The sequence below is a fragment of the Pseudophryne corroboree genome (genome assembly GCF_028390025.1).
Source record: "Pseudophryne corroboree isolate aPseCor3 chromosome 3 unlocalized genomic scaffold, aPseCor3.hap2 SUPER_3_unloc_25, whole genome shotgun sequence".
NCBI classification, from domain to species: domain Eukaryota; kingdom Metazoa; phylum Chordata; class Amphibia; order Anura; family Myobatrachidae; genus Pseudophryne; species Pseudophryne corroboree.
This window is the reverse complement of record NW_026967514.1, coordinates 340040-349650: the sequence shown is the minus strand read 5'-3', so window position 1 is coordinate 349650 and position 9611 is coordinate 340040. Positions and strand designations below refer to the sequence as shown.

The window sequence follows — 9611 nt, the reverse complement described above, 5'->3', positions numbered from 1 at the left end:
AGTTGTCCACTCCCGGAATGAACACCGCTGACAGTGTTATCACATGATTTTTCGCCCAGCGAAGAATCCTTGCTGCGATTGCCCTCCTGCTTCTTGTGCCGCCCTGTCTGTTTACGTGGGCGACTGCCGTGATGTTGTCCGACTGGATCAGCACCGGTTGACTTTGAAACAGAGGTCTTCCTAGGCTCAGAGCATTGTAAATTGCCCTTAGCTCCAGTATATTTATGTGGAAAGAAATCTCCAGACTTGACCACACTCCTTGGAAATTTCTTCCCTGTGTGACTGCTCCCCAGCCTCTCAGGCTGGCATCCGTGGTCACCAGAACACAGTCCTGAATGCCGAATGTGCTTCCCTCTAGAAGATGAGCACTCTGCAGCCCCCACAGAAGAGACACCCTTGTCCTTGGAGACAGGATTATCCGCTGATGCATCTGAAGATGCGATCCGGACCATTCGTCCAGCAGATCCCCCTGAAAATTTCTGGCGTGAAATCTGCCGAATGGAATCGCTTCGTAAGAAGCCACCATTTTTCCCAGGACTCTTGTGCATTGATGCACTGATACTTGGCCTGGTTTTAGGAGGTTTCTGACTAGCTCGGATAGCTCCCTGGCTTTTTCCTCCGGGAGAAACACCTTTTTCTGGACTGTGCCCAGAATCGTCCCTAGGAACAGCAGACGTATCGTCGGAAACAGCTGCGATTTTGGAATATTTAGAATCCACCCGTGCTGTCGTAGAACTACTTTAGATAGTGCTATTCCGACCTCCAACTGTTCTCTGGACCTTGCCCTTATCAGGAGATCGTCCAAGTAAGGGATAATTAAGACTCCTTTTTCTTTGAAGAAGAATCATCATTTCGGCCATTACCTTGGTAAAGACCCGGGGTGCCGTGGACAATCCAAACGGCAGCGTCTGAAACTGATAGTGACAGTTCTGTACCATGAACCTGAGGTACCCTTGGTGAGAAGGGCAAATTTGGACATGGAGGTAATCCTTGATGTCCAGGGACACCATATAGTCCCCTTTTTCCTGGTTCGCTATCACTGCTCTGAGTGACTCCATCTTGATTTGAACCTTTGTATGTAAGTGTTCAAAGATTTCAGATTTAGAATAGGTCTCACCGAGCCGTCTGGCTTCAGTACCACAATATAGTGTGGAATAATAATACCCTTTTCCTTGTTGTAGGAGGGGTACTTTGATTATCACCTGCTGGGAATACAGCTTGTGAATTGTTTCCAATACTGCCTCCCTGTCGGAGGGAGACGTTGGTAAAGCAGACTTCAGGAACCTGCGAGGAGAAGACGTCTCGAATCTCTGATCTGTACCCCTGGGATAATACTTGTACGATCTAGGGGTCCACTTGCGAGTGAGCCCACTGCGCGCTGAGACTCTTGAGACGACCCCCCACCTCACCTGAGTCCGCTTGTACGGCCCCAGCGTCATGCTGAGGACTTGGCAGAAGCGGTGGAGGGCTTCTGTTCCTGGGAAGGGGCTGCCTGCTGCAGTCTTCTTCCCTTTTCTCTATCCCTGGGCAGATATGACTGGCCTTTTGCCCGCTTGCCCTTATGGGAACGGAAGGACTGAGGCTGAAAAGACGGTGTCTTTTTCTGCTGAGATGTGACTTGGGGTAAAAAGGTTGGATTTCCCAGCTGTTGCCGTGGCCACCAGGTCCGATGGACCGACCCCAAATAACTCCTCCCCTTTATACGGCAATACTTCCATGTGCCGTTTGGAACTGCATCACCTGACCACTGTCGTGTCCATAAACATCTTCTGGCAGATATGGACATCGCACTTATCTTGATGCCAGAGTGCAAATATCCCTCTGTGCATCTCGCATATATAGAAATGCATCCTATTAAATGCTCTATATCAATAAAATACTGCCCCTGTCAAGGGTATCAATATTTTCAGTCAGGGAATCCGACCAAGCCACCCCAGCACTGCACATCCAGGCTGAGGCGATCGCTGGTCGCAGTATAACAACAGTATGTGTGTATATACTTTTTAGGATATTTTCCAGCTTCCTATCAGCTGGCTCCTTGAGGGCGGCCGTATCTGGAGACGGTAACGCCATTTGTTTTGATAAGCGTGTGAGCGCCTTATCCACCCTAAGGGGTGTTTCCCAACGCGCCCTAACTTCTGGCGGGAAAGGGTATAACGCCAATATTTGCTAGCGGGGTAAACCCACGCATCATCACACACTTCATTTAATTTATCTGATTCAGGAAAAACTACCGGTAGTTTTTTCACTCCCACATAATACCCTTTTTTGTGGTACTTGTAGTATCAGAAATATGTAACACCTCCTTCATTGCCCTTAACATGTAACGTGTGGCCCTAATGGAGAATACGTTTGTTTCTTCACCGTCGACACTGGATTCAGTGTCTGGGTCTGTGTCGACCGACTGAGGTAAATGGGCGTTTTAAAGCCCCTGACGGTGTTTTGAGACGCCTGGACAGGTACTAATTGGTTTGCCGGCCGTCTCATGTCGTCAACCGACTTTGCAGCGTGTTGACATTATCACGTAATTCCCTAAATAAGCCATCCATTCCGGTGTCGACTCCCTAGAGAGTGACATCACCATTTCAGGCAATTGCTCCGCCTCCTCACCAACATCGTCCTCATACATGTCGACACACACGTACCGACACACAGCACACACACCGGGAATGCTCTGATAGAGGACAGGACCCCACTAGCCCTTTGGGGAGACAGAGGGAGAGTTTGCCAGCACACACCAAAACGCTATAATTATACAGGGACAACCTTATATAAGTGTTTTCCCTTATAGCATCTTAATATATATATAAATATCGCCAAATAAGTGCCCCCCCTCTCTGTTTTAACCCTGTTTCTGTAGTGCAGTGCAGGGGAGAGCCTGGGAGCCTTCCCACCAGCATTTCTGTGAGGGAAAATGGCGCTGTGTGCGGAGGAGAATAGGCCCCGCCCCCTTTTCGGCGGGCTTCTTCTCCCGTTTTTCTGACAACCTGGCAGGGGTTAAATACATCCATATAGCCCCAGAGGCTATATGTGATGTATTTTTAGCCAGCATAGGTACTTTCATTGCTGCCCAGGGCGCCCCCCCCCCAGCGCCCTGCACCCTCAGTGACCGTTGGTGTGAAGTGTGCTGAGAGCAATGGCGCACAGCTGCAGTGCGCTACCTCATGAAGACTGAGAAGTCTTCAGCCGCCGATTTCTGGACCTCTTCTCTCTTCAGCATCTGCAAGGGGGTCGGCGGTGCGGCTCCGGTGACCCATCCAGGCTGTACCTGTGATCGTCCCTCTGGAGCTAGTGTCCAGTAGCCTAAAAAGCCAATCCATCCTGCACGCAGGTGAGTTCACTTCTCCCCTAAGTCCCTCGTTGCAGTGAGCCTGTTGCCAGCAGGACTCACTGAAAATAAAAAACCTAACAAAACTTTTACTCAAAGCAGCTCTTTAGGAGAGCCACCTAGATTGTGCCTGGCCGAGAAGGGTGCAAAGAACTAACTGAGGCTTGGAGGAGGGTCATAGGGGGAGGAGCCAGTGCACACCACCTGATCCTAAAGCTTTTACTTTTGTGCCCTGTCTCCTGCGGAGCCGCTATTCCCCATGGTCCTGACGGAGTCCCAGCATCCACTTAGGACGTCAGAGAAAGGTGGTTCTCCTGATTTGTGGACTCATTACATACAGACGTCATTACTAGTCACTGGTTACTACTCGTTATGACTGATTTATATTTATATCAGTCGTCACTCAGTGATTGGCAATAGTATTGTGTAGATGCATGTTGGGACAACTTAGCAGGCCTTTGGAATGAAACAGGCAGAAAGCTGGATATTATCTATGCACTAACCTTGGGATAATATAATGTATACCTCGCTCTGTGACAGGGTTTCATATTGTATACCTTGTTACAGGGAATATCCCTTCTCAATAACAATATTGTCACAGAATTGATACAAATGTGTAGAATTGGATATGCATGCCTTAGAGAACTGTGCTGTGTTACAGGGTTACACATGATATGCTCAGTCACAGGAGAACACCTTCTATTACCAACAATATTGTTTTATTCCATGTGCAGATCTTTGTGATGTGGTCAATTATCAATTTATAGATGTACTGAATGTGTAACACATGTGATTGAGGATTCTGCTCTGGTACAGGGTTTTACAATGATATACTTGGTTGGTACTTATTTCATGCCTATTGAAAAATCTATCTTAAATAAAAATAAAAGTTGTTTTAATTTATTCATGAAACAAAGAAAAAAAAAGTGTGCCACACATTAAGGCTTCTTTAGATATAAGTCCACTAGCGTTTTTTTCTAGACCACCTAACCAGTCATTGCAATTTGCTTAATGGTGCACCTCCAACCAGATTAGCTAATCTTTGGTATTAACACTTTCGGATTATTCCCTCTATCGGTTGGTTCATACATTGAAGGATCATAAAACAATTATCATTTGGGCCTGTGCATAGTCCCTCAGACTTAATGTCTTCCCTGGAAATACTTGTGGATGGAGCCATTCATTCGCTTTGCCAGGATTCAAGGGTGGTCAATCTGTTGAAATCAGAGCACTACATTTTGGCCACTGTGCTCGATCCTAGGTTTAAAGCCTACGTTGTATTTCTCTTTTCGGACACAAGTCTGCAGAGGTGGAAAGACCTGCTGGTGAGAAAATTGTCAACTCAAGCGGAACGTGAACCGTCAACAGCTCCTCCTTCATTTTCTCCAGCAACTGGGGCTGCGAGGAAAAGGATAACATTTCCGAGCCCACCCGCTAGACACAAAAGTAACAATACAAGTGACACATTAACAGGAAATTGTTTCTGTCACCATAGCGACAATTATCTGGAAATAAGATAATACACAGACACATAAAAAGACTCAACGGAAATCTTTTGTTTTTAAACAACTTTATTTCATATCTTTAATACACAGATTTTTCTCTATATTTTAAACTTAAAAAATACTGTACTCTGCACAACATGGATAAAATATCGTTTAAATCACAGAAACAATTCAAGTTACATTATAGTATTGCAGGTAAGTAAAACAGATACATATCAGGAGAGCCAAAACCCTATGGGGGTCATTCAGACCCAACTGCAATAGCGGCCCGCAGCACAGTTTGCTGGTGGTGGCAAAATGCACATGCGCAGCGGCCACGCAGACACACACATTGCGGTCGCATCCCTGAGGGGTGAACGCGGGTGGGCCGGGACCATTTTCCGGGGGGCTGCGCGATGTCACATCTGCGATCATCTCTGATTAACCCCCTATAAGCTTCCAGAGTGCACCTCATATCTCATCTTTTCCAAGCTACTACAAATGATATGAGATCGGTAGCAGCACTACTTTCAGGATTATTACACAGAACACACATAAAGGCTGACACAGCAAATAACAGTAACACATACAAGGGATTAATTAGAAATAAGGAAGCATAATCATCATTAAGCCTAATTATCAACTGGTTCTCTGTGGGATCCATACACCTCTTTACTGCCACCAGCAGCCCCAGGTACTGCACTGCGGCCATCCGCCCTGTCTCCCTCCCACTACAGCCACCCACCCTGTCTCCCACCCCACTACTGCCACCACCCTGTCTCCCCCCACTACTGCCACCACCCTGTCTCCCCCACTACTGCCACATCTCCCCCCACTACTGTCACCGCCCCATCTCCCCCCACAACTGCCACCCACCCGTCTCCTCCCACTACTGCCACCACCCCATATCCCCCCACTACTGCCACCTGCCCAATCTCCCCCCACTACTGCCACCCGCCCTGTATCCCCCCACTACTGTCACCGCCCCATCTCCCCTCACTACTGCCACTGCCCTGTCTCCCCTCTGACACCTTAGTGCTGCTTGAGGACAATATTACCCACAGACAGTGCCTCCGGCAGCCCCCGCTACAGCACTAGTGCCACCACCCTGTCTCCACCACTGACATCTAAGAACTTCTTGGGGATTCTTGGTACTGCTGGTAACAGTTCTTCATCTGCAGATGGCAGCAAGCAGGGCAGTAACGAGGCAGAAGCTGCTTCTGGTACCATGGACCCTGGTCATGTAGGGTTGGGATAGCCCATTATGTAATAGAGTCACCATCTTACAGGCAGCCGGTGAAGGGAGCAGAGAATGGGTGTTATGTGGCAGGAACGGGCTGGTTAGGTAAAAGCCTGGCTGCTGCATTCTGTACAAGCTACAAGCGGTGCAATTATTTTGCTAGGAGACCCAGGTAGAAGAAATTGCAGTAGTCTATGCGTGATGATACAAGTACATGTATGACTGTAGGTAGATCTTATGAGGGAAATAAGTGTTGGAGTCTGGCTATGTTCCTCAGATGAGGATCTGATTGTGGCAGATACTGATGTCTAAGTGTCACTCCACTATCCAGGACACCAAGATTCCACACATGATCAGCATTTTGTAACTCTGAACCCCCAAGCGTAAGTCTGGTTGGTTTGCAAAGCTGAACTGTAGCCTTGCCCTTTGGTGGTGAGCTTAAAGACCTGCTTTACCAGGACTGAATCACAGCCAACTGGCATCACCCACACCTGGAGCTCAGCTAGACAACCCTTTAGGATTGGTACTGGGTTCTCAGTACCTAGAGCAAAGACAGGTCATCTGTATAGCAGTGGTAGATGAGGGCATGACATCTGATTATTTCACCCGGTGGTAACATGTATATTGCAAAAAGCATAGGAGATAGGATAAGAACCTTGAAGAACAATGCATGGCAATGATAAGTATACTCCAGAAGATTAAAATGGTTCCTCACCTGAGTGATGTCTATTGTGTGCAACAAGAGATGATTTATTTCTCAGAGTATAGAAATCACTTCTCACCTGTGTGACTTCTGTAATGTATAACAAGATGTGATTTACGTACAAAACATTTCCCACACTCAGAGCAAGAAAAAAGGCTTCTCACCTGTGTGATTTCTGTTATGTCTAACAAGAGCTGATTTGTGTGCAAAACATTTCCCACACTCAGAACATGGAAATGGCTTCTCACCTGTGTGAGTTCGCTGATGTGCAACAAGATCTGATTTACATGCAAAACATTTCCCACACTCAGAACATGGAAATGCCTTCTCACCTGTGTGACGTCTGTGATGTATAACAAGAACTGATTTCTGTGTAAAACATTTCCCGCACTCAGAGCAAGAAAATGGCTTCTCACCTGTGTGAGTTCTCTGATGTATAACAAGATGTGATTTGTGTGCAAAACCTTTCCCACACTCAGAACATGGAAATGCCTTCTCACCTGTGTGACTTTGCTGATGGGTAACAAGTCGTGATTTGTGTGTAAAACATTTCCCGCACTCAGAGCAAGAAAATGGCTTCTCACCTGTGTGACTTCTGTGATGTAGAACAAGATCTGATTTACATGCAAAACATTTCCCACACTCAGAGCAAGAAAATGGCTTCTCACCTGTGTGACTTCTGTGATGTATAACAAGATCTGATTTACATGCAAAACATTTCCCACACTCAGAACATGGAAATGGCCTCTCACCTGTGTGACTTCTGTGATGTATAACACGTTCTGATTTACATGCAAAACATTTCCCACACTCAGAACATGGAAATGGCTTCTCACCTGTGTGCTCTCTCTGATGTCTAACAAGATTGGATTTCCAGGTAAAACTTATCCCGCACTCAGAGCAAGAAAATGGCCTCTCACCTGTGTGCTTTCTCTGATGTCTAACAAGATGCGATTTAAGTACAAAACATTTCCCACACTCAGAACATGGAAATGGCTTCTCACCTGTGTGACTTCTGTGATGTATAACAAGATATGATTTAAGTGCAAAACATTTCCCACACTCAGAACATGGAAATGGCTTCTCACCTGTGTGACATCTCTGATGTAGAACAAGAGCTGATTTCTCTGTAAAACATTTCACACACTCAGAACATGGAAATGGCTTCTCACCTGTGTGACTATTCTGATGTCTAACAAGATGTGATTTAAGTGCAAAACATTTCCCACACTCAGAACATGGAAATGGCTTCTCACCTGTGTGACTTCTGTGATGTATAACAAGATATGATTTAAGTGCAAAACATTTCCCACACTCAGAACATGGAAATGGCTTCTCACCTGTGTGACATCTCTGATGTATAACAAGATGTGATTTCTTTGTAAAACATTTCCCACACTCTGAACATATCAGTGGCCTTCCACCTGCCTTACCTGTGTGTAGGTTAATAGGCTGTGTGTTCTTTGTAAAACATTTGGCATCTATAGAGCATGGAAACACTGTATCTACTCTCAGAGCTGTAACAGATGCACCAATATCAGAGTGACCAGGAGAACATCTCCCAGGATCAGGGGGATCAGCTGATAGAGCTGGATGTATAATTGGGGTAATGGGATTATCTCCTGGAGAATCCTGTCTACTGTCATTATCTTTTATGTTACAATCCGGGGATAACATTAGATGTCCTTCTGAGATATTCCTGCTTGTGTGTCCATCTGCTGGAAATAAAATACATTACGGAAATGTGACATTTTCTGTAACAATATTAATCCTGTAAACAATAGGAGAAGACGACTCTCTGGGACACTTAATTGTAAATGTGTGTGTATAATAAAACTTTTAATGAAGGCTTTATAATATTGTGTCAGACTACCATTGTGTCCACCCTCCTGAGAACACTCACAATAACATATGTAATATTATAATAAGACTTAGATATCTCTCTCTTGTACTGGTAACTAACCATGAAGTATAAATGGAGATGTAGTCACTCGCCAAGTCCTATGTCAGCACCAATGTAAAACAATGGATGGGGGAACATATCGTATGATTTGGAGATTCTAGATGAACAATAATATCAGTCATATGAGCTGATGGATCAGAGAAATGTCTCCTAACGTTACTCCTGGAAGCATTGGTAAGGTAGCATTCCTTTATGTGTGTGCTCATACGCTGGTAAGCCTGTACATGTGTTACTCACCCTTATATAACGTATATTGCTACAGCAGAGTAGGTGTGGAACAAGGTACTTTACATGCAATATACCATATAATACCCTGTAATCATCATCATCTGCTAGGTTATACTCTACTTTCTCTTATGTACTAGAGGACACTTGAGTCCATTTAGTACCATGGGGTATAAATGGGTCCTTTGGGAGCCACTGGCACTTTAAAAGTTTAATAGTGTGGGCTGGCCCCTCCCTCTATGCCCCTCCTACCAGACTCCGTTTAGAAAATGTGCCCGGAGGAGCCGGTCACAGCTAGGGGAGCTCCTAGGAGTTTTCTTAGCTTTTTATTTTCTAGAGATAGGTTACAGGAAGGCTGCTGGCAACAGCCTCCCTGCTTCGTGGGTTTTAGGCAGGGGTAGAAACCAACTTCCTGAAGAATAGTGATGTGTACTGGAAATTTTTCGGGTTTTGGTTTCGGTTCCGCGGGCGTGTTTTGGATTCAGGCGCATTTTGGCAAAACCTCCCTAAAAATGTTTTGTCGGATTCGGGTGTGTTTTGGATTGTTATTTTTTTTTTTTTTCAAAAAACCCTCAAAAACAGCTTAAATCATAGAATTTGGGGGTCATTTTGATACCATAGTATTATTAACCTCAATAACCATAATTTCCACTCATTTCCAGTCTATT

At 45.4% G+C, this 9611-nt stretch overlaps 1 pseudogene; it reads right to left on the bottom strand.

The window, feature by feature from the left end:
- Positions 1-5783: 5783 nt before the first annotated feature.
- Positions 5784-9611, bottom strand: part of LOC134983823 (oocyte zinc finger protein XlCOF6-like) — a 69382-nt pseudogene continuing 65554 nt past the window's right edge.